The sequence below is a fragment of the Protopterus annectens genome, chromosome 12.part0, assembly GCF_019279795.1.
Source record: "Protopterus annectens isolate FY-2018-M chromosome 12.part0, PAN1.0, whole genome shotgun sequence".
Lineage (NCBI taxonomy): Eukaryota > Metazoa > Chordata > Ceratodontiformes > Protopteridae > Protopterus > Protopterus annectens.
Window position 1 is genome coordinate 1,294,514,125 of NC_056746.1, and position 21,402 is coordinate 1,294,535,526.

At 36.9% G+C, this 21,402-nt stretch overlaps 1 protein-coding gene and 1 long non-coding RNA gene across 2 annotated transcripts in view; one reads left to right on the top strand and one right to left on the bottom strand.

The window, feature by feature from the left end:
* The window catches only part of LOC122817149, a 406,800-nt gene extending 400,553 nt beyond the window's left edge, over positions 1-6,247 (bottom strand). Inside the window, exon 1 of the long non-coding RNA XR_006367154.1 lies at positions 6,073-6,247. This is a non-coding gene — a long non-coding RNA (uncharacterized LOC122817149). The remainder of the gene's footprint in view (positions 1-6,072) is intronic.
* The window catches only part of TM9SF4 (transmembrane 9 superfamily member 4), a gene marked incomplete in the record, with an annotated part of 2,004,758 nt that overhangs the window by 1,664,844 nt on the left and 318,512 nt on the right, over positions 1-21,402 (top strand).

Consider the following 21,402-nt stretch of genomic DNA (forward strand, 5'->3'; position numbering starts at 1 on the left):
GCAATTAAGGAGGGGCTTATCAAAAAATGTACGGCGAGGTTTTGCAGTTTACTTGCAAACATAACCACATCTTCTGGCAAACAAATGCCACACAACACTGCTCAAACGTAAACTACACAGATTCCCCTCAAAGGAATTTTGTATTTACTTGGTGCAAACGCACACATTTAGTAAACTACACTATTACTTTTGAGCATAACCAGAAGACACACACACATACACACTATATAGATATAGATAGATTATATATATATATATATATATATATATATATATATATATAATAAAAAATTCACCATGGGGGAAGTATATATATAATAAAAAATTCACCATGGGGGAAGTATTCCAAGTTACAACTCCCAAAACTAATTTAGAACCTTTTCTCTTTTTAAGTCAATTCTTCACGTCACACAGTTAACTACATTGAACTTAACATACACCATTTGATATTAATACTGTAAGCCTGTTACATTCCAATTGGTTTGTCTAAAATGTATCTTGTAAAATACACTGAGAGAAAATACTGGCAAAACTGACTGTATATTAAATTTTCTACCATTAATGAAATAACTCCAAAATGCAACAGCATTTAAGTCTACCGACTACAATAACTTCTACTAAACTCTAGTACAAATTACAATTACTTTGTCAAACATTTTGAATGCCAGCAAGGGCTTATGAAACTAATGTAGCAACTTTTAAAGTATGCTCTAACTCACAATCCAGTGAGCACACGTCTGCAAAGTCTAGTTACAAAATCCTATTAACCTCTGTTCCTCTCAATAAATGCACCAGCAGAACAGAAAAAATAATGCAAATGCCCAAGAAAAATCTCAGGACATTTAAACTTAAACCAAGAGAAAATGAAAAGTTATTTTTTCTTACTACCTACACAAAATGAACAATTAAAATATGCATATCTGAATGAGAAATGGAATCATTAAATTAGTGAAGTTACTGCAAAATTGTTATCCTGTGGCTACACAAACCTTTAAATGGTTTAAGACAAGTTTTCACACAAACTTTTCACATTTTAATTACAAAAGAAAATGGACATAGCACCAGTAAGTTATGCAGAATTTTACAGCTATAGGACATCCAGATAATTTGGGTTAAAACTATAACAGCAGCATTTGTTACAGTCTCACTAAAGGCAAGCTGCTGATGTTTTGTACCAAGTTGTGATTCTGTTTTGTGCAAATGACTGAAGTGAACAGATTACCTCCATTTTGAAACAGAAAAATACTCAAAGTGGGTAGTGTACAACATACATCTTTGCTTCTCCCTACATGCAAATTTTACCAAGTTTTCATGAACTAAATGCTTATTAGTCAGTCTAAGCATAGTCATTCATGGCTGACATACAAATAGCAGAAATATTACAGCTCTGCTTTATGTAAATTGTAAAGCCATTGCACATTAACTGATGATTTAAGAAATATAACAATAAAAAAGACTTGTGATCTTAAGAGTTTCATAACTTCAAGTTACTAATTCCATGCAAAAATCTATGGCCATGAAGAAATGCATGTCCGGGATTCTCCACAATTATGATTCAACGAACCCAAAAAGTAAAGACTCACTTTCCCAGGTTTTCTATAAAGTACTTTAAAAAAAACATACCGCTTGCTCAGTTTGTGTTTTACTTTCATTAACTTCTTTTAAAGAACACGAAATGAAAAATAATGTTTAAGACTGCATTAAGCTGTGAAACTAAACACAAACTAGACTGCATACCAGCTTTATTTCAATTTGATAACCTGAAACAGAATAGCTTCTCAATGCTTTTAAACACTTAAAATCGTAACATTAAAAATTTGTATCAAAAAATTATCCATTTCATATACCTGTAACACACAAATATACTGGTCTCCTTTTTAGCCCAATCCCATACATCTGTATATTAACTCCAGTATGAAGAAACTTCTGGGAAAAGTGCTGCCAACCTCCTCCCCCCAACCACCACTTTAGAGGCAGAGTAGCAACAAGCAAAAACTTTCCTGTACCAATCCAAAACTGAGGGAAGCCGAAAATAAAAGATAACCACATTTTATATTCTTATATTGTTCATAAATGTCAAATCTCAACCTCTTGCCTTGAGAATAAGAGAAACTAAAAATAGGAGAAAAAGTCAAAAACAGCGTTTTCGAAGTTAACAGAACAAGATGAATTAGCATACCAGTTTTCTGAAGCTTATAAATACACGGAATAAAAAAACCTGCAGTTTGGCTACACTTGCATCATAAAAAATGTACATACTGAAGTGAAAGTCACACACCGTTCATCCTAATATGCTATAGAATAAAACCATGCATCCTAATATGCTACAGAAAGATCACCTACAAAGTCTGCGTATTGCTGTAACCAGACTGACAGTGGAACAAACATGTTTAAACTTAAAGTCACAATGTCTTTTATAGTGGTTCTTTACTAGAAGCTAGGATAGAAAACCATTATTTACATTTGAGTTACAAATGAAATCTCAAAAAAATACTGACTGGGAGGACACATTTTAGGATGCTATAAATCTACAAGAATTTTTACTCATGCAAAAGTTCTAATAGGAAAAACAAACAATCAAGGGTAAATTTACTTACTTTTGTTAACTGGATTTACACTAAACTGAAGACATTTCGGGTAGGGCCTGTGCCAAAAGGCACAGTACAGAATAGGAAATTTAACAGTGTAGGCAAAATAACAAATCAACTTCCGGCAGACAAGAGTGAATTCTGTGACGTATACAATTACTCACAAAGTTGATAACAGTTATGCAATACAAAACAGTGATTACATACAAAATTTACATTTACGTAGTACAGATAATCTAAGCTATACAAGTAGAGAGAAGCAAGAAAATTGCAGGTGAACTATCGTATGTTAAACGTTTTGCGAGTATTCTTTTAAGAGTTTAGTGAAAGAATATCTGTAGTTTCTTTACTCTGCAATCAGAAAATTCAGTATAGATACACACTTGGTTGGACTTTATAAAGTACGCTTATTTTTTTGCACACACAGCAGTCCTTGTTTAAGGTGGGATTACAAAAAGTGGATGTACTGCTAATTAACCTGAGAATCCAAAAGGGATTCAAGAGAGCCTATGAAAGAAAAAATACACCTGCAAAACATTCAGACTTTCACAGTAGAAAAAGCATTTCTTTACACTTCTCCAAGTTGCCACCAAATGAAAAAAACAGCTATATTACTGCCGTTTACTAAACTCTCAGGGAAGCATACAATACAAATTATATTGATTTACCACTACAAAGGGACAAATTTCAATGGCTTCATTTTACAGCATAAGCTAGCCATTACTCTCTTCAATTAATATTTAAGATTTTCTGAATAACTAGGTTTTGAAGAGGATTGTCAGATTGCTGGACTTGAAAACACAACAGCTACTAGCCCAATGCATCATTTTGTCAGACATTCTCTTACAACAGAACAATGAGGCCACAAAATGAATTAAAAGTATAAGAACGAATAGGAAAACAGAAATTCTGTAGCTACAAAGAAAATTCACGGGGGGGGGGGGGGACAAAATGCACACCAATCACCACAGCAGTAAAAATATTAGTTTGGCTTTTTAAGAATAGCAAATGCCATAAACCAAACATGTTTCTTTACAAACTAAGACCAGTGCTATTAACAAAATGAATAAAGATAAAAAATGTCTATTGAGATTTCAGGGAAAAAAAATAATCAAAAAATGGTTCCACTAGTTAAATAAGGATAAAAGAACGTAGCAAGTGTTGTACTAACAGTCAAATATCTTCACTTCACTGGGCCACTTCCTAGTTAAACTACTCAACTCAAAACTTACTATATGAATGTTTCCTCCTTCCATTTTCAGAGCATGCTCAGTGAAAATTTAAAGATCTAAAAAAACAACAAACAATCTTTGTCAATGTGCAGAAGCACAGAAATGCATACTGCACCCAATGATTGCTAACACTACTAAACAATCTCATGCAAAAGCAGACTGCCTTTTGCATTTTTGTTTAGCACAGAAAATTCATACCATAAAAATGAAAACAGCAGTTAATAGTTTCATGCAAACCACATCACACCTCTGATCGAAAAAATTAGTTTTTCCTCAGGCACACTGTGTACTTCATGGAAACAAAAGAGCAAAACTCAAACATGTTGTTGTCAGAAGCAAGAATTCTACTACTCAACTTAAACTTTTTGGAATAATCAAAATGGGCAGCTAAATAAAGCAAAGAAATGACTGGACTACACATACGGTATCACTGTTAGAACTATTAAATGCTTATCTCACATTAAGCAAGCAGCATAAAAATGCAGAATGAAATGTTAAGTGACATTGTTCAGCAGCAGCCGCAACAGGAAAGCATCAATATTCATCAAAACTTTAAATACCACTGATATCAATATTTATTAATATGGAAAACATAGAAAAAGATCCAGTTTTATGCTGGCATCTCAACTCATTTCACACTTTCAATTGACTTCTGTAGACTGCACTCAAGTAAGCTGTGTTTCATGACAGTCCACATCTATGCCTACCCATTAACAAACAAGGACCCACTTTCAGCAAAATATCTGCAGTGAGATAATTTAAAATATTTTTTTATAAATCTGGACATGAGAATTCTACAACTAACACAGGAATTTGCTCATTGTGTACATAAATGGAATTTTAAGCAAGACAAACTCACAGTTTAACAAATATGCCAAGCTGTATGAAAACATCTAAGTTTCATTAGTATCTCAATATCTGAAATTCTGTTACTTCCTCTGGACAATTCACACTATTCACATGCATGATACTTAAAGGGATCTGCAAGCTAATGTCTGCTAGAATTTATATAGCCAAAAAAATCTAGAATATATAGACTTCTAAGGGCATAATAAAATTGGAGACCCACTTCTCTCCTCTTCAAAACTTTAATCATACACAACACCAAAACAAACATAAATGCTCATTCTAAACACTAAAGGACCTGTAAAACCTTTTACAGAAAATGTGTGTTGGGGGGCTTCAGAGCACCTCGCACAAACATTTAGCATGCAAATCAAAAATACCATACATAACCCCCTCAAACCACGAAAAGCAATGCATGTTTACTCATGCATTCCTTTAAAATGAAACCCGTCTCAGAAAATCAATAAGCATGTGCAGCATAATTAAAGCCTAACCTTGCCATCGATTTTACAGTAACTATAACGCATTAGCACTACCAGACTGCAAAACACTAAAGTTAAACACTATTAAATCCGTTTACTTCTGCTTAAAGCAAAGCACCCTTCCTTTCCTCCTCAAAGGAAACAGCTACAAAAGCGGACCTTCAACAGGAAAGAAACCTGAACATTTTATTAAGTTAAGTATTTTAAAGTGCATAACTGTACGGTGAATGAAACAATTCGCCATTCAAGCCTTTAAATTGAGAGTAAAACGCAACTGTTAGAAATTAAGTCTCTGAAGAAAAATAATCTTAAAGATGGTAACCGGATTCAAACCGAACTCCCATCAAAATAAATAGTTCTAGTTTTGTGCAAAACAATTTATGCACTCAGTACGTCGAGCCCTTTAGATACTTAACAGGAAAGCATTTGAGTTCACCCTCGGTGAAAATCAAAAAATTAAAACTGTATTCAGAGCAACAATGCGGCTCATAACCCGCAACTATACATTTAAATTCTGAACTAAAAAAACAGCAGCAGACCATTGAAGAAAATAATGAAGACGGTCCGTCTTATGAATGGGGCTTCATTGGGACTACCGATCACATATTAAAATCTGACGAAATAACCTAAATGCTGGTCATGTTGAAAAGCGACAGAATTAAAAACAACTGCCGCTAAGCCCGACTTATTTAGTTCTAAACTTTTGTTTTCAAACACACAACATTCGATGCACTATGCGTGTATGCCCACCACAAAAATACGGTATGAGCCCCCTAGCAAACCAAGGGCCACGAAAAAAAGCACACTACAAAAATCTACCGAAAAACAACAAACTTTCGAATCAAAAAAAGTTTCCAGCACTTCACTAGTCAATTTTACTGAGACCCCCACCTCTATTTTCCCCAAAACAAGGCACAAACTTACAAAGGGTTTCCCCACATCACGTTTCCACTCGTTTTTCTCTTCGATCAGGATTTTCCAAATTTTTCCAAATTTTTTTCTATTTTTTTTTTCAGGGCCCGAAAGTCTTGTCTCCCCCTAGTCTCTGAACAGGAGCCATTGTGCGGGGGCATTGTGGGAGTGACGTCAGCGACTTTCACAACTTTTTTTTCTGCAGAGTCCGAGCGCTTTCTAATTCTGGTGGGAGAGTTAGAGGGTATTCCAAAGGGGCGCGTGAAGCAGGGGGGCTTCATTGACAGCAGTTGTGAGTGTTTGCAGGGATAACTCACTTGAACTTTTGAATGAATAAAAGGAATTCGCGGCACCTTCTTCGCAGGCGCAGCTGCAAAGTTATCCAAAACAGCATCTGTCAGTCACTCTGCTTACGGATTTTATGTTGCATTTAAAAAGCGGACATTTAATGGCAATTGTTATTATTATTATTATTATTAACAAAAAACACGCTTCCAAAACATATTATGTTTAATAACTTTTGCAATGTTAGTCCTTCGCAACCTGGGTGTTTCAAACATTGTAACTTGAAATGTAAGGACGTTAAAGAAAAAAAGGAGCAAATGAGTTAATACTGTTAAAACTATAACCCCATCCTGGGGGTTAGAACCTTGAGTTATTTGCATTTCGCAAACGGATTTGGCTGCAACTGAAATGCATGTGGCTCAGAAGTTAGGTAGTTTTTTTACCATCCAAACAAAGCTGACTCTTCCCGAGAGCAGTTGTGAGGCATGAGAGATGTAAGGCTGCAGATGAAATTGCACCTATTTGGATGATCATTGCTTTAGTTTAGTGGTGGCATGAGGAGGGGACAGTACAGCAGGTAGTTAACCACATTTTTGGACTGTGTCTTTGTGTGTATTAGGCTGATGAAAATTGTGATTCATCTTTTAAACACTGCATTCCTGTTTAGAAGCTGGACCTCAGCCACAATCATTAGGTGACATAATTCTGTAGGACAGGACGTGACAATTATCTCGTGGATTGTAAACAAACAGCTAGATGGAAGCCGTCAGTGAGGCTGAGCAGATGTTCATGCCTGAGAAGCAAGATTTCTGTCCGTTTCTTCCGTAAGTAGGATAGAAACTTAGACCTGTATTTTTTCATGCAATCGATCTCTCACATAGAGTTAGTTCAAAAGTATGAGCAACACTTGTATAAACTAATGATTGATGATGAACATTAGCAGAGTTGGGCTAGATCTCTCGCTCCTTCCATATGGATTTAAATGAACTTGAAGTACATGCATAATACAGATTTGTAAATGACACACACATATTTATAAACAGTTCATTGCCTAAGCAACTTTCAAAGTGCATAGTCATAGCTAAGTATGTTATTTACTGTGTAACATTTCAATTGTTAATGCAGCCATACTACTTTATAAACTAAAACATTTAGTTAGTTTAGTAAACATTTAAGCGTACTTCACATTCATTTTAAGATGATCCTGAGATTAATTCTGGGTTAAGAAAACATTTCCTTGTGATTCGTAACTGGCTGAGGTATGTTATTGACAGTCAAAATGTAGATCCACTAATCCACTATGTTGCTGGCATACCTCTTAGTTGTCCAGAATTTTGCAGAATGTCCTTTTTTTGGTCTTTGCCTTGAAAAGTGTATGGTTTTCTGGCAAATCTTTGAAGATTTCAGTCTCTAAATAATGACAAATGCTTAAGTTTCAAACTTCAAATCCTTTAGAAAATGCAAGCTAATGCAAAAGCAGTTATCCTACCTACTAAGTTTGTAAGAATGATTTTTAAAATGTCTCTGTTTTTGGGCCTTTGTCCACCAATTATTTTAGGCATTGTCAATAATTCTCACCCCAGGGAGAGCATCCCCAGCCTTCTTCCATGGGCCATTCAGGCAATGGTTGAACTTGTTGTCTGGGTTGTAGTCTGGGTTTAACCATCTATGCCATAGGCACAGGCTGCAATTTAAGTAATTTGGCAGACTATCTAAACTCGCATTAATTTTCTGCTAACATTTTTATGTTTTGCTCAGCTATTGTCCAAACAAATGTAAAGTGTCTCACATAAGGACAAGAAGTAAGCATTTTTCTTGTGTAGTTAATAGGTGTAATTATTCTCAACAAAATACAAAGATCTCATTTTTTTTATTTTGAGTTAATTAACTTTTACTCTTCATTATTGTAAAGTTAGTTTATATACAAGATTTTTGGAAACCTTAAGTAATTCACATTGTGCTGGGGTTTTTCCGACTTGGTAATTTTCTTCAGATAGATTTTAATACCCAAGTCTTCCATGCAAGGTGTAAGATATGTTTTAACCATATGTAACATTTCCAGTTAGATTTCATCCATTTCTACACTCTTGCCTCAACCAAAATGTCCAATCACTGCACTGACTTAATCTACTGAAATGGATCCAGTTACACCATCTATTTCAGACATTGCCTTCTCTGAGAATGGCATGTTAACTTTTAAGAACTATGGAATCTGGTGTCCTTTCCACCTTTTGAGAATGTTCCCAGTTAAGGTCAATATTTCTCTATGCTTGCTAATTACTGGATAGTTTACCAGAACCTTTTTTAAGACCATCCAAGCTCAAGGACAGAACCCACATGGTTAGAATTGCTGGAGCCATGTCAGACTCCAAACCAGTTACAAGTGGTGTCCCACAAGGCTCAATCCTGGGACCTCTCTTGTTCGGTATATATTTCTCGGAGGTACAGGCCAACACGGAAGGACTGTGGCTGACCAAGTTCACAGATGACTGCAAACTGGGCGCCATAATCGACTCTCCAGCCGACACAAGCATCCTCCAAAAGGGCCTCATAGAAACAGACAACTGGTGCCAGAGCCATGGCCTCAAGCTAAATGCCAAAAAGTGTATAGTCATCCCCTTTGGCAAAAACAAAGTGCCCACAAATTACCACATAGGTGGTAATCCATTAAGTACAGAAGAAGTAATTAGGGACCCAAGTTGATAGCAGTCTCTCATTTGACAACCACGTGGCCAAAGTGGTTAGAAAAACATTTTATATAGCCCACCTAATCATGAAGGGATTCACATCTAGATCAGGGGAGGTCATCGTGCCTCTTTACTCATCCCTCATCAGGCCCATAATTGAGTACAATGCTCCTTTTGAGATGTACCTTACCAGACACCTGCAGCAACTGGAAAGACCCCAAAAGTACCTCACCAAGAGGATCAAAGGGCTCAAACAGATGACATATGCTGCCCGGTTAAAGAAACTCCAGCTCTACTCAGTGGCATACCGCTTGTTCAGAGGCGATCTGTGCCTGACGTATAAAGCCATGTCCAACCCGGAATTAATGGACATGCTGCACCTCAGAAAATCCAAATCCCATCGAGCTACGCACTCGAGAGACTTGAACCTCAGCACTGAAATAAATAGGACATGCTGGAGGGACAGATTCATAACCCAGAGGCTCCCTTCACTCTGGAATAAAATCCCAGTCCAGGTTAGGCAGAGTCCCTCATTGACTCTCTTCAAGAGGAATCTTGATGAGTGGATGGGAGATCGTAGGTTTACCCCGGGTATCACTTCTGTGTCACTGTTAGACAGAGGCACAGTATACTAACCTCGAAAAAGGGCATAGCAAAATAAATTTAAAATGGGTGGCGAAAACCAAACACATTCTGGCTAGGCTTATAAATGCCCTAGGGCAGATAGCCTAGTATGAACCTATGAACCTAAGAAATAGCCAGGCCAATATCCTATTCCCCCCTTGTTAATCACTGGATAGTTTACCAGAACCTTTTTTAAGACCATCCAAGCTCATTGACCATCATACCTCTCAACTGTCCCTGATTTTGACTCAGATTTTAGCTTTGTCCCTCTTAATCCCTCCTAAAACTAGTGACCTTTTGGAGGATAGGTGACAAATTACACTTAATGACAATGATTAAGAGTTATAGACCTCTTTTACTTCAGAAAATTATTAATTCATATGCTATGATTCTGACAATGTTTCAAGTTAATTGCACTAATATTTTAAAAGTGTCTCTGATTTTTTTTCTGGATTTGTCCCTGATTCAGTTGAAATTTGTCCCTGATTGGTTGAGAGCTATGTTGACCATGTACCTGCCACATGTCTCCTACACCAGAACTTTTTATTCAGCAAATGATTTCCTGGCGTGTCAGTTAATTTCACTCCGATCCAGGGATTTTCTCCTTTTTCACTGTGGCACTGCATGGAATGTTTATTTCTTATTCTGATGGCTTCTTTCTCTACTGGCATCCAAAAGCAAGTACTAAGACAACTGATCATAAGATCCCCTCCTGGGATTATACCATATTCACAGTGGGAGGGTTTGTAATTCCTTATGATCCTTGGTGTTGTATGCCCCTCATAGGGTAACCCTTTGTAACATGATCCAAAAGAAAGCACCAGAGAAACAGTGATCCAGAAAGCCCTCATAATGGCTTAATTAAAGGATTCAAACTACCCAGGAAAAGAGATGCTGGGAAACACTGCTGTACTTGGGCAGGGTCTGCTGAATAGCTTGTGACCCATGTCTCCCAGACAGGCTCATCCTGAAAAAGCTGCAGCCATGGAGTGAATCTATTGGCTCATCACATGTCAAGGACTGGGTTTAGGTACAATGTCAAATGAGAGGCAGCAGTGTAACAGATGTATGTCTTTTTTTAATATACATAATACTTACATATACACACAACTCTCTCTCACACACACACACACACATATATATTTTTATATTAAGATATAGATATAGGTACACTTACACACCTATAGTAGCATAGTGTGACAGATCTTTCATAATGTGTTAAAACTGAAATGCAATAGTATTGTGATATGGTATGCTGAAAAGATATACTATAAATGTCATAAATATTGCTGTACAGAAAACGTGTTCTTTAACAAAAAATATATTTCTCTGTATTTAATAGGGCGGTCCCTTTATTCTATACTTTGGTTACAAGCAATTACATGGTTATGTTAATGTATACGAAGGAGGGCCGTAGCCCTGGAGATCAGAGAGTTTGGCCTCTCACTACAGGGGGAGTTTTACGCACAGAACAGCGGTTCAAGAAAGTATATTGTGGAGAAGAGATAACATTAAGAAACCTGAAGCAATCTGGAGATCTTCTGCTGACAGTCTAGCCAGGAGGAAGCTGTCTGAATGTATCTCTCTACTTAATACAGAAAAGTATTAGTTCATTGAGCATGACAAAGTCAATGCTTAAATCATCCACCTTCTCGGCCATACATGTGTATATGCATTACATTTTCATAGCACAACATATCACACACCCACAATGTGTATCACATATGCACATATAGATATGCTTACACTGAAAGTCAGTGATCAAAACACTGAAAATGGGTGACAGAATAACCCACAATTTTAAACTGTGAAGAACTTTGTTCTCCTCACATAATTGTACTAACTCTTGGGTTGAACATCCTTTGTGGGGAAAGGGCAAATCTTTTTCCTGAGACCTGTCATTGTTAGAATTTGCTTCTGCCACCAGGAAAAACATTGCCAAACTCTAAACTATCTCTTTTAACAGCATCTGCTGATTCATTACAAACTCACCTCCCTGTGAGCATTACTGTATCACCCTAGGACAAAGCCAAATGGCTGCCCATCACACATAGATGTAACCTCCTTTTAGGATCCCAACTGAACAAACTATTCCATCTACACACATTTACTCTCCTTACAGCAAGACGTCATGGAAAAAAAGCTCCCTATACAACCTGAGACACTACTTGCAAGCCACACCAACTCTCATTACCCCTAGAACCAAACTCCACAGCACTGCACATGCATTCTCCTCTCCGGCAACTACTGTTGTCAAGCTCTTCCAATCGACCTAAAAGAAGCCAACACTTACTCCAAATTCAGAATGCAATTAAAACACTCTTCTTCACTCAAGCCAAATGATCCTGCTTCAGCACAGGACATATCACCTAACCTAACTCCTTTATGAGTCTCTCCTCTTTTTTCAAGATTCACTGAAGATTGCCCACTTTAGAAACTAATGTATATTCTACATTATGCTCTGCCTGATTGTACATTGCACTGTGCTTGTTCCCTAGAGTCTGTTCACACAGGTTTTTTCCTATGTAATTACTCTGTTGCTACTTACATTTCTGTGTTTTGTGTTTGTGAAATGCTTTTATTTCACCTGGGCTGAAAATGAGCCTGAAATTGGTTAATATTGATTGTTGCTCTATTGCCTGGTAAACAAATATAAATAAATAAACAGAGAGTTTGATATTCAGTTTTAGTTCATTGGCCATGACAAAGTCAATGTTTAAAAAATCAACTTTCATAACTGAGCCATACATACTGACTTTTACACAATATATGGGCATATCTTGTTTCAAAATTTGGCCCTTGCATGGTAGCAAAAAACCAGCAGCTAGGTTAAGCAGGCCACAGTACTTAGTTAATAAAGTAAAAAAAAAATGCATTTCTTGCAAAGTCCGTATAATCTGTGGGGTGAGCTACCAGCAGCTGCCTTTGTCACACATAGCAAATAATGTTCTTTTAAAACTAGTTTAGATTTTTATATGTGGCCTTATAGATTCCAGCCCATTGCTGTGGTTGCTAAACTTTCGGTCTTGTGTACTATCACCTTCTGTCTCAGCTCAGATACAGTTTTGTAAAATTTTTGTAAGGGGGATCCATAGACGTACTAAGCACAGTTTGTCCTTGTTAAAAATATATTTCTTTCTATGTAAACAGAGTCACTGATACTATTTGCCCATCAATATGTCTATCTGTTTGTCTGTCTGTCTGTCTATCTGTTTGGATTTAATTACCCAGTGGGTTTGACTGGGTCACAAAAGACCCCAGTCTCATTGGAGGTCTGAGAAGAAAAGCTCCAAAATATATTTGAAGGAATATAACTATTAGAGATTACAAAAATTAAACTTCAGCAGAGTGCACAAAAAAGATTAAATTAAATTCACAGTAATTACAGATAAAAGGCAGTTCACACAAATATTACAAACAAGATCATATATACTTACATAAAATTAGCAGGTGATGAAGTCAGTAAATTAGTAAAGACAATGACAAGTCTATAAAATGTAGTTTATATGAACATATCTACAATATATACACTGAAAGTTAGCTAGTCAGAAAAGTATAACCATCTATGGGTTTTCTTATAATGACACCAATGTGCTAATTTGCATAGGCATGATCGCAGTACTGAAGAAAAAACTTGTACAGTTAATACAGTAGTTAACAAGAGACGTTGATGTGATATGTTAGACTGGAGGGGAGAAATCAGTGGCATAGCCAGGAATCAGGTAGAGCTAATCTTGGACAATGTTTGAATGTATCTGATGTTTTAATTTGTCTTAGAGAGGAAAGAATATTATTGCAGAGTTTAGAGGTATAGTTTACATAAAGAGTAATTTGCTTTTTATGTTTTAAAGGTATGCACATGTATTTACTGAAGTATTTCAGATATCGGACTTTGTAAAAATGTTATTTTCACTTAGAGTGGCTTTACTTTCATTCACATTTTTATTTATTATTTTTAATGTGTCCTACTTAGAAGAAGGAATTTAATAATGTTGTCTCCTGTTTTCTGCGAAATATGGGCTTAAATAATTGCATTCTAACTTAATTTATTAGATCTAAAAGAAATCTCAAAGTTTGACTGTGGAATATTGTTATTGGTCCAATATCAGTTAAACTGGTATGGCACAATGCTTTTCACATACAGAGGCCACTCTCACAGTTTCTTTTTTCTATTGTGTTCCACGTTGTTCAATACATCTGAATGTATTTGACACATTGAAAGAACAAACTGTTTAGCAGTGACCTAATCACAGATACACCTGGTAGGGTCCATACAAGCTGACAGGAAGTTATGTGGCACTATTTATTTTCAAATAAGTGTTATGAAATATCTCAATAGTCACACCACCATGTACTGTCAATACTACTTAGAAAATGGAGATAAACCATGTTGTTCTCCTCTTGCAATACTCTGCTTTATGGTGGCCTCTCAATGTTATTAATTTTGTTTTCAAGGCTGGCTTAATATGAAGAGTCCCTACAGGAGAATACCATGCCATAGTTATCTAACCACTATTATAGACCTAGCTTACCTTTTTGCAAAAATATTTATTAAAACTTTCATCATAGCAATTTCAAATCAGAAAAACAATAAAACAAACCAATATTATCAAAATTCCAAAAAAAAAAAAGATTCTGATTAACTCCAAGGCAGAAACTATATACAATATTTGCACATTTATTCAAAAGGAAAATGTACAAAATAAATCTTCTCCAAAATTCTAGAGCTTTAGACTAACGGGATTTAAATTATCACAATACAAGTATAATGTTTGATAAATATAGTTACTATGCAGGTAATATTTGATCAATCTTGTCCAAAGAATTTTATTTAAAGTTTGCCATGCGATGTAAGTTACAATAGAGTTGTAATATCTTGATATCTTACTGTTCATCCTAATTGCCCTTAGCAGTCGACTAGTGTGACACTTTATTTTCTGGACTTTCAGAAACATGCAGAGAGCTCTAAATTGTTCTGTTAGTGATTCGATTAAAGCTTGATTTCAGCTCAATCTGTTGAAAAGAAAGGGCTTCTTAAACTGTTGTGCTTAGAACATCGCTAACATTTCCGCTAACTGATATCTTGTTTATACCAGTTTGCTAGAATCATGATGATAATACTTGTTCCCAATTCTGAAATTATCTTTACTGATATAAGCAACAATCATGTTTTTCTCGCACTGAGTATGTTTAGAATATAATTTACACTGAGAAGCACAAACATGGTATGCTTTACAGGTGCTGTTCTTGTTGGTAGAGAGCTGTATTTCCATATGTGGAATGTTGCAAGACGGAGAGCGTAAAATTTAATAAGGAATTAAATAAAATATTCAAGCATTATAACCCACACCCAGATGCACTTCTTCCCTTCAGATTTTCCTCTTTCTGCTGCTATTGTAGTTTTTTTTTTTCGTTTTCTTCCTCCAGTAGTTTTTGCAGAAGATACTTATTAATAACCTAAAATGCATGGATAATCAAAACATTAGTAAAACATGCACAAGTGCAGCATGATATTATTTCAGTTATTTAGTGACAAATTGACAACTTAGATAAAACAGGCAAATTACACATCAAAACATGACAAGGTGTGCACTGTAGATGAATAACAGGTCAATTGGCATTTGAGGAGTTGTGAAGTGAAATCTGAATGCCTTTTCAAGCCAAGGGCGTGTCAGTATCCCAGTACAATACATACCTAGTCTACTTTATTGCAGTTGTTAATTGATGCTATAACTACATTTACTTTTGGTGACCTAAAGATCACAAAGTATACCACAATACAACTTCAAATTAGTATTATTTTAACAAAGCATTGGCAAACTGTCATAATTTACGTGATAATTCAAATGTTACAGTGTAAGACATTATTTTAGCTCTTGAACTTAGTTATCTAAATCCATATTATTTTATTATTTTTTCATCCATTTATTTTGCCTTTGTTATGGTTTGACTACTTTAGCTGGTCTGTTTTGCATGCATTTAACAAGCAATATTTCCGTTCTGTATATATTTCCCCAATCAAAGTCTTTGCTCAGATGAGCTACTAGATTGTTGATTTTGTCTTGCATAGAAAAGCCTGTAGTTGAAACAAGAGCTGTGTTTTCATTACAGAAATTTAATCAAAAGAATTTCTCATTAAAATGGTGGAACTGAAATAGAATTCTTTATAGTCAATAAAAGATTACCTTAAATTAAAATTCTGTGTCTTAACACTTAATTAAGTTGCATAGATCTATAAAATAATAGTATTTAGAGCTCAAACAATAGTTAAGGTTTAGGGTCTTTGAAAATACTTTGCTTGACTAAATATGGCAACTATATTTATGTTAGCAGACAAACATGTATGATGATGCTGTTCTAGTATATGCAAGCTGTTATTTTTTCATTTTGCTGTTTTGGTCTGATATTTTGATAATTAAGGTTTCTTGATTTTTATTTCCATTTTATTTGTTCATAGGTTGGTACAAGGCTGTCAGCCCTAGGGCCTATACAAGCCTAGCCATAACATTTCCCTGGCTATTTCTTCCCAGAATATTTACTTCCCTGGTCCCCTATCTAGCAGTGCGACTGATGTGATCCCTGGGGTGAATTTCCTATCTCCCATCCAATCGTCAAGGTTCCTTTTGAAGAAGAGGCGCTCAGCTTGACATGTATGGGCAGTCTATTCCAGAGTATGGGGAGTTTATGGGTCAGGAACCTATCCCTCCAGCATGTTTTGTTCATTGTGATGACCAGGTTTTGATCCCTGGAGCATGTGGCTCTGAGGGATTGGGATTTCTTTAAGTGTAGTATGTCCAACAGCACTGGGTTTGACATGGCTTTGTATGTTAAGCAGAGACTGCCTCTGAGTAGGCGATGTGTGACAGAGTATAGCTGGAGTTTTTTTAGATGGTCAGTATAGGGCATCTGCTTTAGGCCTGTGATTCTTTTAGTAAGGTATTTCTGTGGCCTTTCCAGTTGTTGCAGATGTCTTGTGAGGTACATACCAAATGTGGCATTGTACTCTATAGTGGGTCTAATGAGGGATGAGTACAGTGGGGCAATGACCTCCTTTTTTATGGATGAAAATCCCTTAGTGATGAGATTTGCCCCATAGAAGGATTTCCTGACTGTTGTGGCTATATGGTTATCAAAGGTGAGACCACTGTCCACCTGTGTCCCTAAGTCCCATATCACACTTTCGGTGTTTAGTGTACTGCCACTTATGTGGTAATTCAAGGGTACATGTTTTTTCCCAAAGGGGATAACTATACATTTCTTGGCATTGAGCTTGAGCCCATGGCTCTGGCACCAAGCATCTGTTTCTGTAAGACCCTTTTGTAGAATATCCACATCATTTGGGGATTCAATAATCTGTCATCTGCAAACTTTGTTAGCCAGAGTCCCTTAGTGCTGGCCTGTACTTCAGAGAAGTAGATGCCAAACAAGAGTGGTCCCAGGACTGAACCCTGAGGTACTCCACTTGTCACTTATCTGGAGCTGGATTTGGAGTCGGCTACTTTTACTGTGTGGGTTCTGTCAGTAAGCCAGTTGGCAACCCATCGACTGACGTAGGAATTAATGCCCAGGTTAGTAAGTTTATCTATGATTCCAGAGTGGGGGATGGTATTGAAGACCTTGGCGAGGCCCAGATAGGCTGTGTGGACCGCCTTACCCTCGTCCATGGCTCTGGAGACTGATTCAAAGAAGTTAATCAGGTTGAGGAGACAAGAGCGGCCCTTTACAAAACCAAACTGGGTGGGGTCCAGTGTTTGAAGGTTGCCAGTGTCTTTTTGTTTATAAGTTCCATGATAATGCACTCCATGGCTTTGCAGATCAGGCTTGTCAGACTGATGGGACAATAGTTCCCAGGATCCAAGGTAGATCCCCCCTTGTGGAGTGGGATAACTGTAGCTGTGCGCCACTCCTTGGGCACAAAGCCTGAGGTGAGGCTATGATTAAATATGACACTTAGGTGAGGTGCCAGTTCATGTAGTACACAGCCCGGGATGTAGTCTGGTCCCATTATAATTACATTTGTTTCATATTTCATCAGAAAAGAATATAGAATAAGTAAACCCCTAATTACCACATAGGTGGTAATCCATTAAACACGGAAGAAGTTATCAGGGACCTGGGGACCCAAGTTGACAGTAACCTCTCTTTTGACACTCACATTGCCAAAGTGGTTAGGAAGACCTTCTACATTGCCCACCTGATCATGAAGGGATTCACATCCAGATCAGGAGAGGTCATTGTACCCCTGTACTCTTCACTTATCAGACCAATGATTGAGTACAGCGCCCCATTCGGAATGTACCTTACCCGACACCTGCAGCAGTTGGAAAGACCCCAAAAGTTCCTCACCAAAAGGATAAAGGGGCTCAAACATATGTCATACGATGCCCGACTGAAGAAACTCCAGCTCTATTCAGTCGCATACCGTCTGCTCAGAGGTAATCTGTGCCTGACATACAAGGCCATGTCCAACCTGGAATTAATGGACATGCTCCACCTCAAAAAATCCAAATCCACCAGAGCCACGAGAGCAAGAGACTTAAACCTCAACACGGATATAAATAGGACGTGCTGGAGGGACAGATTCATCACCCAGAGACTCCCTACACTATGGAACAGAATCCCAGTCCATGTGAGGCAGAGCCCCTCACTGACTCTGTTCAAGAGAAATCTTGACGAGTGGATGGGAGATCGTAGGTTTACCCCGGGAATCATCTCTGTATCACTGCTGGACAGAGGCACAGCAAACTAATGGGTATAGTATTCTCATCCTAAGGGGTGGTGAAAGCCACACACACTCTGGCTAGGCTTTTAAATGCCCTAGGGCAGATAGCCTAGTATGAACCTATGAACCTATGAAGCAGGAGTGAATTAATTAAATAAATCATGTATTGATAGCTAAAATGAACAGAAAATGCAATTCTCTGAAACACTATTCGGTAACATTCACCTTTCCAAAGTAAAATCAGACCATATAGAATGACATGGGGGAATAATTTACAAAGGAGTGCTAGCAAAAGATTACCATAAAAATGAACAAAAATACTGAGTTCTTAAAACACATACATTTGAAAAATAGAATATACTACAGTTATGAATTATGGTAAAATAAAAACATTAAAAATAAAAGTTACACTGCAGGAGCAGCAGCTGTAGTCCTCCACAGCTCTCAAAGTCTTAATATACTATAATATACTAATTATGACTGTTTAATTGATAAAAGGTTGTACTGCATTATTTTATTTATTTATTTATTTATTTATTATATTTATATTTGTTAACTGGCGTTGCTGCCTCACAGCAAGAGGTTCTCCGGTTCGATTCTTGGCTGGGGTGCCTTCTGTGCGGAGTCTGCATTTCCTCCCTGTGGTCGCGTGGGTTTCCTCCAGGTGCTCCGGTTTCCTCCCACATCCCAAAGACATGCTGTAGGTGGATTGGACACTCTAAATTGGCCCTAGGTGTGAGTGTGTGCCTTCTGTGGAAGGTTGGGCGTTGGGCTGGCAACTCGACACTGTAAAACTCCACTGCCAATCATGAGCAGACAGGTGATCTGCTGTGGCAACCCTTAACCAGGAAAAGCCAAAAGAAGAAGAAGATATTTATTAACTGTGTTGGTGCCCTAGTCAAAAGACCCCCTTCAGGCACGACCTGAGCTAATAGGCAAGTACAAAGTTTGCAATGACAATGATACAAACACGGAGTTAGTAACTGTTACTATGGAGTTAAGATATAATGACTGGGATGTGAGGCTGGAAAGTGGTGCAGCCCGAGCACATCCCATGTTGTATTTGTTTGTATACTTGTGTTTTATTACTTTTGATATTGTTATCTGTTTAATATTGTTTCACCGTAAATTGACATTGCAATACATTTTGTTATCTCAGTGTTCTGATAATTCAGTATTTCCATTCATTTTTGTGATATTCTTTTTACTGGAATGTTTTCTTATGTTAGGGACTTATAAAGAAACATGTGGTGGTACTGCTCCTTTTGAGTGCTTTGTTTCCAATACCAAAGAACAAATAAAGAATAATTCAGGAAAACTACAGAAATGAATGTATTCAATAATGCTTTTTCATGCTGAATATAATATGCATATATGTGCTGGAAATTAAAATAATATAATTTAACTTGCTGTACTCCATACGGATACATCTTTCACGTGCAGATGAACATTCAGGTCGGATTGGTAATGTAAGTATAAATCCTGTATTAAATGTCAGACATTTCAGAAAGTGATTTAACCAATAAGATTAGTTTGAATGGGTCATTTGATTTTATACTAATATAAATTGTGTTGGGTATGGTCCTTTTTGTATTCAGTTTGAACAAGTGATTTATGAAAGTTTGTTGGTAGTTTATTGAATAACTTAATCTCTATGTTTTTTTTTCGAGCTGGTTTTTGTTCATTCTTTGGTGATTTATCTGTACTGCCCAGAATCTGCCTATGGTGGCTTCTGTTTTCTTGCATACTGCATGCTGACTCCACACCCCTTGCTTAAGTATTTTGACAATAATTTCACCATTCTGGTAATTCCAAGATGGCTGTACTTTGAAGAACAGATTGACTAGAGCTCTCCCAGTGTGAGAAAGTGAAATAGTAAAGAGAAGTGAGAAGGCCAGTAAAGGCTAACAATTTGGGTAAAATTCAGGTAACAGCTAGTCATTATACTGCCTGGATGTCAGCACAGAAGAAATCTAGAGACAGTAAGAGAAAATCTACTCGAAAAGTAGAAGAATAACTCTGGTGGGGAAGAATCTTGCAGCTGCTCAGTAAACATCAGTTCAGGTTTCAGTTTTTGTACAGGATATATATTCTAGTAATTTAGAGGAAAAAAAATCAAATGGATTCAGAGGTGTTTAAAATATGTGAGAAACTGTAGGGATATATAAAGTCAAATGAAATAAAAAGCTGTAAAGAATAGAATAAGCTGTAAGTAGCTATTCAGTCAAGCTGATAAATCTGAAGAAATCAGAGGTAGGAAGTAATAACTGGCTAAATATGAGGCTTCTTAAGAAGAGCTGTTTAAAAATAGTAGAGTTAGAAGACACAGCACAAGGAGAAAACATGAGATTTTTTGCTATACTAGAGAAAGAAGTATACAGTTGATTATTTCCATTAATTTTATGAAAGTGCAAATAAGCAACTGAACTGATATCTCACAGCAGGATTTGTTAATTGAAACAGCACACAATGTGTGTGTGTGTGTGTGTGTGTGTGTGTGTGTGTGTGTGTGTGTGTGTGTGTGTGTGTGTGTGTGAGTGCGTGCGTGCATGCATGCTTGTGCGTGCATGCTCCAAATTTGTCCATGAGAAGGAAACCTTAACAATTGGGGGCATCAAGTTGTTTCTGGAAAACAATTATTTCCTGTACACCAGGAAGAAAAGACTTGAGTTTATCCCTGTAATCAGGGGGTGTAAAGAGGCAGGTGTGAAATTCAACTTGCTACACGCAGAACAGGCTAAGGAGGAATTAAAAACATTTACCCAACAAAGACCGAGCCAGAAGGTCAAAAGACTGGTTTTCATTCTTCTAATAATAGCAAAGCCCATAGGGAGAATTTTCCACTGTTCCAATGAAAAGTGACTGAATGACTAAAAATGCTATACAACTAGAAAAAAAAAACAGGAGTAGGGAAACTGACAAGCAGTTCAGTGAAAAAAATAAAAATTTGATACTGAGAGATGGGAAAACCTTTGCAAGTAGTTGCATTCCTAATAGTCTTAGTATTTAAACAGTAAACATAAC